The sequence below is a fragment of the Parambassis ranga genome, chromosome 10, assembly GCF_900634625.1.
Source record: "Parambassis ranga chromosome 10, fParRan2.1, whole genome shotgun sequence".
NCBI classification, from domain to species: domain Eukaryota; kingdom Metazoa; phylum Chordata; class Actinopteri; family Ambassidae; genus Parambassis; species Parambassis ranga.
The window spans coordinates 20,311,473-20,319,663 of record NC_041031.1 but is presented as its reverse complement, the minus strand read 5'-3'; positions in this window follow the sequence as shown (position 1 = coordinate 20,319,663).

Below are 8,191 nucleotides of genomic sequence, written 5' to 3'. Positions count from 1 at the left end.
CATAACCATATGTCATATCTGGAGGATGCATTATTGGCTAAGTGTGGTGGGACATGTTATGGGACATGTTCTCCTATAAGTAGTACTCACCTGGACTAGCAGCTGTATAACCCGTGAATATTTGCTCTAGATTTAGATTAAAATTGCCAAACTACAACAAGTTTGTTTTTGTTCTGACTGAACCTGTCGTGCCTTTTTTCTCTGAGTACCTGGCTAATGTTATTTTAACCATCAGGATAATGTTACAGGTTCAGTTTTCATTGACATGGAATGATATGTCATTGTCAGTGTGCACACTCATGCACTTACTGTATGTGGTGGTCTTATAGATTGTATGTACCTTTGTGTGAGCAGCACAGGCTCCATTCATTCATATCTATGGCTGTCATGGAAAATAATTTATCAGGGCCTATTTACAGTGCAGATGGACTCTGGCTTGTGTGTTCAATTTACCTGTTGCAGTGAGAGTTCCCAAGTGAGCGTGGCTAAAATTAGAAACAGCATATCACCCAGCACCACAGGTATCAATCACACATCTGTCATGGACAGCGAGAGAAAGAGAGAGAGAGGGAGGGAGGGGAGGAAAACAGGGGGGAAAATAGAGCGAGCGAGAGAGTGAGGGTGACGGAGCGATGAGGGCTGTGCAGCTCCTCTTAATGCACAGCCCCGAGGCTGATACTGGATACTGATACTGCTTTGTATAAGCCTGTACCTCCAGAGCAGTATAAGAGAAGGCAGCTCTTATAATTTTAAGCTTCGCACAATTGCAGCGTTTCATTAAAAAATTCATACAGTGCTGTCATTGTGCACTGATTAGCATAGATTAGATTAATGCTTGCCCTTAACTAAAATTAATTTTGCTCCAGTATTCATTATATTTCCATACTGCCATGTACGCTGTAATATTATCATGCTGGATTAGTAATGAATTGTTTTAACCCATTAACACACAGCCTTTTATTGTTTAAGTAAGAACTGCATGTTGTTTACATTCTGTATCAGATGACAAAAATACTATACTATATTATAGATATTATTCATACCTATTTATACATATTTCTCTGAAGATTCATTTGACCAGTGGGTTCCAGAGATAATACATCAAATAGTGTTTGAGTGACAGCTCAGTAAGGCACACAGCAGATGGCTTTCCTTTAAATGTTATTGCCTTTTTTGTAAGAATCACCATGCAGGTAAAAGAGGATACATGTGTACATATGAAGTATATCTCCGAGTCTGACTTAACATAGCTTCCATAACTCTCCCAGTTTTTACATAGGTTGTATATTTTTACCCTAAATCTAAATGTGTCACTGACGCCACTGATTGTGCCTCAGGTGGTGACGTGGTTAACGCTGTCAACATGTAACCCCCTCACCACCTGAGGCACGCAGCATCAGTGACAAGTTTCAGTTTTATAATTAGGGCAACAAAACATGGCCGACGTGAAGACTGATGCTGTTTTTGGAGAGATTTTAGTGAAGTTATGTTTAGTCAGACTCTGTGAGGTACGTCATGTGTGTGCATGCTTATTTACATACGTGTCCAGAGTGAAGAAATTCTTCAAACATATATGCTCATTTTTTTTTTCTTTTTGCAATCAGCCTCCATACTGTACATCCATCTGCTTTGCCTTTACTTCAGTTCCTACAATTTTCTTGGATTTCTGTTGCTCTCATCTGCGTTGGTAGCAGATAATAAGATACAATAGCGTCCCACATTGAGGGGAGTATTTTGCCAGTGTTTACATAGCAAGGCAGAAAGCTGCTCCTAATGAAGACATGAGTAATAGTTCTTTTATTTGAGGGAAAGAATAGAAGCTCAGGAAGAAAACAACAAAGCACTGACTTTAAGGCTGAAAAGTCAAAGTGTCAGCCCAGTCGAACAAAAGGCCTTTATTTCCCCTGCAGTGTTTAAACCGCACAAACATAAACACTGGAAAAGTCTTACTGCACGAGTGAAAACATGTGAGACATATTTGAAACCAGAAGAAGTGTTTTTGGGTTGAATTTCCAGCATTTCTTCGGCTTTGCCTGGAGTTAGTGATTAGGAAAACACCCTGACAGCGTATTAAATGCAGGTGTGTTTCTTTGACACAAGTAATCCTGGGTTTTATTGGTTCTGCACTCCCTCCTCAAAGGCCCATGGCCACTTGAAATTCTTTACTGCAAAAAAAAAAAAAAAAAACCTCAGCCGCTTCTGAAGCCTCTTTAGCAGGGCGGAGGAGGAGGAGGAGGAGGAGCCGGACCTCCATTTAGCCTGATTTCCTGTCTTTAAAAAGGATGAATGACCAGCTTTAGGCCATTGAGAGTGCCCTCACCTATAGCACTCTGTTTGATCTCAGCATCATGGCTGCAAACAGGTTGAAAGAGAGAGGGCCCTTAATGTCAAGGCCATTCTTAATGAGTCTCGGTGGACAAGACCAACCACAGCCCCCTAAGAAAATGTAATCCCCTGCTTTGGTCCGGTGACTTCCTGTATGTCCCCATGTCTGCCTTTATTTCTCATCAGTCAGCATTACAGTGCTTTACTGTGGAAATATTGATTGTTTTGAAATGCATTTTACATATTCATGACCTTTTATCTTGGCATTGTTAATGGATTTTATTTCATGCAGTGTTTCTGAAGTTTAATTTGCAATAATCAGGTTAATGTTTATTAGAAATGGCTAATCTTAATAACCTTATTGTTCTGTTTTTATTGTTATGGCTGCTGTAAATTCATTTTATGGTGGTAATGCTGTTTGCTTTCAGAGATTCGATGGGATTTAGAGCAGTATCAAAGCTTTATCGGTTTCATGTCAGGCGCTGCAGTTTGATTGACAAAATGCGCAGCGATAAGCAGAGGATGAAGTGAAATGACTTTGGATTGACTCTATTTATGCGCTGCACAGAAAATCACAGAAAATGTGTGCAATTTCACTAATCACATCCCCAAAGTTGTCATTTGCATATGTTAATAATAAAGTCATTCCAAATGCTGGGAGAGGAAGAAGAAAGGCAGGGAATTAATTTGAAATCACAGAGCTTGTGCACCACAGCATGCTACATCAACACTGCGTCCTTAATGAGAGGCACAACAAGCGCACAGGCTTCACTGTTGAGCGGCGGCTCGGCTTTGTTAGAATCTCTCCTGAAATCTTCCACTGTGCAAGGTAGCCTCTTTGTGTCACCGTATTCCCTAAGCTCCGTTCCACCCCTTTGTTTGCTTTGGTGCAGTTTCCGTGGCGACTGAGCCCATGACTCCCCCCCCCCCCCCTAATCAGAGGCCCATACCACTGACAGGCAGGGGTGGGTGTTGGTGCTATGAAAGGAGATGGAGAGTGTATGTACGTGCACATATGTGTGAATGCATGTTTCTGATATCACAGACTCACACACACACCTACAGGCCATCAATTACCGATGGTAATAGCCTGCTCTCCCCTCAGCCATCATAAATCTACCAGCGGTGGATGCGTCAATGACAAAATGCCCTTGTGATAACACAGGGAGCTGTTTTTGCACCCATGTGACAGCTCAGAGATTCTTCCCTCGCCACATCATCTTCCTTTCAGGTGAAGTCTTTGCCTCCCTGGAATTCCTTGTTTTTGTTTGTTTGTTTTCTCCTCCTGTCCCATTTCAGGAAAAAAAAAATATATTATCAAAGGAATTCCGGGTGCTTACACTTTGAAATGTTAACTACCACCTGCCATCTTTGCGGGCCCTCCAAACCCCAGGATGTTTGACCCAGACAGGTTTACTCAATGCAAATGATTTGACCTGTTTTTATTCTGCGCTGGAGGGGGAAACCCTCCTAATACTGTTTAATCACAGATGTTGTCCCGCCAAAAAAAAAAATACCCTCTGTTTATTTCAGAGGGAGTAAATGTTCACTCTGGACTTCAAAGGGATCTTGAAAGTTGATCATGTTGTGCAACATCACTCTATTATCCCCCCCCAACCCCACCCACCAACTCTCATTCCACCTCCCCCACTCTCTTCTTCTCCATTACCTGGAATCTGGGCAAGGTGCTCATATTGCACCCCGCTGATTGACTTGCAGTCATGTTGTCACATCTCCTAACCTTTTGTCAGACTTTAATCATCTGTTGCTGGTGCTCTGCTCCCTCCTCCTCCTCCTCCTCCTCCTCCTTCTCCTTGTTGGCTGCGGAAACCAAGAAACTGCTGTAGGTGCAGCTTGCTGAAGAGACTGCCATTTATTTCAATGAAGCTTTTTCAAAGCATGTGTAGCTGGTTGTGTGTGACTGTGTGTGGCTCCATATGTGCTGGTGGGCTGTGTGTTGGGGTATCTTTGTCCACAGCTTGCTAGCATGCTCTTTATATTGTGCAGCAGGTGACTAGAATACTGATTGCCTCTGGGTATCCCCCACACACACTCTCCCCCAGCACCAACGCTTCCTTTTCTTTTTTTTTCTTTCTGCTGTTTAAAAGAAATGTGAATTTTACTAAGAACAAAAAAAAATGCAGCATGAGATCAAAAGAAAGAATTTCCCTCAGAGTTGTTTCCATTTTAATTAGGACTTAACAGTAGAGGCTTCTAAGTGGAAAACAAAGCCTTCGGTGTGGATTTGTCTACTACTACAAATCTTTAAAAAAAAAACAGGGGTTGGCCCTTTAAGAGAATATTTTGGCCATGTCTGTCTCAGCATGAGCTCAGATCGATCTCTGTGAGGTTTCCAAACCGTTTTCATCACACACTGATTGGCGACTCAGATCAAATAAAAGGCCTGGAAGTGATGATAATACATACATGAGCACAGAGAAGAATCACGAGTGATGAATCAGGCCAGGACTCGTATGCTGCCCACTGCTGGTTTGCATATTAACTGGTTTTTACAGACATTTTGACACTTTGAAATTAAACTTTTTTTTTTTTTTTTTTTTTATTAGATGAAATGTGATTTTCATCTCACTTTCTTTTCCAAACCTGATTAGAGTTAAATGAACCATTTGGATCAGAATGTCAGAAAAACAGGGACAGTGTGACTCGGGTTTTACTGCCACAGTATTACTTTCAGCCGTCAGCACATAAGTGGCAGAGCAGGTTGATTGCCAATTATGTTGATACAAGTAATTTGGCTCCAGTTTAATCATAATAAATATGATTCTGAACTGTTACTCTGTGATATATGTGGTTGGACAAGGAAGAAGTGAAACTTTGTCAGTTTATTTCTCATAGACGATGTTACAGGAAAAACTTCATGATCCCAAAAAGAAACAGGGAAAAGAGATGAAGCATGAAGTCGGAGGGACAGCAAGAGTCTCTTATCATCTAAAACAACATTCCTGTGTGGAACCGTGGTTTATATTATGCATCTTAGTGCATACACTCCCTCACTTTTATCATCCATCCTACTGGCTTCTAGTCATAGCAACAAGGGAGACCCAGTTTTTTTTTTTTATATCAAATATATTTGGTCCTAATAATGATGTGTACATGTATTTAAGAGCCAGTGTTAGTTTCATCACTTATGTTTGGCTAAATATGATCTGTCCTTTATTATTGCAGATCATCTGTAAAGTAATTAAAAATGAAAGCACTGCCTCGGTGCGCCTACAGCTGCTCACATAAAACACCCTTTGTATTTGTTCCTTTTGCAGTTTTATTTATTTATTTGTGTCTTTCGGTGTCTCCAGTCCAACAACAGAACAAAACAAAACAGATATTCCAGCCGTTACTGGTCTTTGCTTATATTTTAAAGGATAAGCAGACGAGCTAATGTTAATTTAAATGGTAACATCTGATTATTCACAGTGTTTATTCAGTTCCTGTTTTTTTCAATTCCCTCCCATCCTATATTCAGAAGTGTTATCTAAATGCTAATGTCTCAATGTAACACACTAAAGGCGCAGTCAAGCCAGAGAACCTCCTTTGTTATTGCAGAGGTGGTAGGGATGAATGGAGGGAGTGGGGGGGATAAAATGTGAGAAATTTATTGAAGGGTTTAGAACATAAAATAGATGTCTCCCACAATCCTGTGTTCCATTTCCTGAACGTACACAGGAATTGGCACAAAGGACGCGTCAGTTAGATTTCTGATAGGCTAAGTCTGGTGCTTGCTCTCCTGCTCGCCGTGTTGAAATGTTCAATTTGTGTCATGAGCCTTCCTGTATCCCCATGCTGCTGCTGTATATTAGGCATCAGAGATAACATTGTATCCTCAGGACAGAGGAGATGTGTGATATAGCATGTTGGGATGAGAGGGCATGACAGAGTTCAAAGGCATTCGAGCACCAGTGTTTACTCCCCCTTTCCTTTGCATTTGGTTCCTTTCTTCTAACGGCTCAGTCTTACTCAGGGCACACCTTTAAATCACAGGCTTCTTTCTTCCTTTGTTTAAAATAAATATCACCTGAGGAGCACAGGTAACCCCTTCCCCTCTTCCCTGCTCTCTTCTGCTTTTCAATCCGAGGATGGTCGTGCCTGGAAATCACCTGGCTACAGATAAATACCCACGAGGAATTTGTAGTGCTTCTGAAGTCAGCAAGGCGAGCGAGTGAAAGCCCTCCTCTGTGCCCTCCCACCCACCCCGGGTTGTATAACACTTCTCTAATGGAATCTGACCTTCACTGCATTCCTGCTTTTGTCGAGTGTTAGCAACAGCAGCAGTGGACCCTCTGACTTAGTTTCCCAGACATGTTACTGTACTGAAAGTCAGAAAGTCTCCCACCTCCTGCTTACAGTCGAGGTTAATGTGACAATTCCTAACCTAAAGACATGAATACAAGATAGAAAACAAGGAAAATTATTCATCAACTTTCTATGAAATTAAATCAGATTATACAATGAATTAGAAGAAGAATAACACAATGTGTTGCAATGGAAGTCTAATAATTGTTTGTGGTGCATGTCATGCAGCACTGCCCTCTAAGCGCCCTCTGTGTGGTCTGTGGTGTATATTTAGTTCCTCAGTGCTCAGGCAACAACAGCTCAAAACTAAACTAAACTGCATTTGGACCTTTTGCTTTTTTACTGGATTTCAGTGGAAGTGGTTCATTTTCTGTGATGATGATTGTTAGTACTATTACCAGGCACTTCAACCCACTACAAGTGATTCTGGACCTGGTTACCTCAACATCCATTCAGCTGCTCTAATGCATCTTCTTATATTAAAGGTAGGGTAGGAGATTTCCTTCTGATGCACTTTTTGTTAAATTAGTGTAACTTCTCTTTACAACCCGATAGCAACCGATTAGTTCAGCAGTTTCGATTTAAAACCAAGAATATGAATCATCTGTGGAAGCTATAAAACACTAAAAACATCAGCCAATCCTGCGAGGCGCCGCTGCGCGTATAGTTGGCTGGTTGTCACTCTCTTCCTGCTCTGCGTGCACCAGAGAGGTACGTGCATAATGGCCGAAGTCACAGACTGGTTGGGAGGCGTGGCTTCGGGGTGAGCTCCAAGAGAAAGGGGCGTGTGTTTACTTTCAAAATCTCCTACCCTACCTTTAAATGCTATATTCAGTTGATAATAAGTAAAATGGCATAAAACTATTGGTCAAGGCATGGCATTAAAAATAGAGTTTAGGGGTGTAGTAATAATCATTATAAAAACGCATAACTTCATAACATTAAACACATTTTACGAGAAGAACTGTCCAGTCGCCACTATAGGCCGACATTGCAGCAAGTCCCTGCCTCTGTGAACAGAGAGATGCAGCTGGATAAATATGCCACAATAGTCGGTGTAAGGAGGTAGCATTAGTTCTGGGTGTGGTTGGTAGCATTAGTTCTACAGCGGACCTTCGTGGAATTGAAAAAAATGACCCTTTTTGCAGTGTCAAATGTTGAGCACACGGGTCATATAGGCCCCGTTCACACTGGAGAAAGTCATTCCAGCTAGAGTAGGATTGAGCCCAGACAGCCTTTAAACTGGATGCGTTCAGACCTATTTTCAAATCTGGCTAGCACACACTTGTGTCCGCACTCAATCCAGCTTCATCCAGCATGTTTGCAGTCCTCCAAACCACTAGGTGGCGCCTCGTAATATACAGAGTCCGTTCACGCCGCGGTAGGACCGCGTGTGCGCATGCGTCATGCGTATAGATCCACCTCTCGTGGGTGGATCTAGCCAGATTGAAATCAAACTGGATACAGCCGGATTCGAGGTGTTCACACTCAGAGAAAAACACATCTGGATTGATCTGGATGCGGCCGAATCCTGCTTAAGCCACATTTTTTCCCCCAG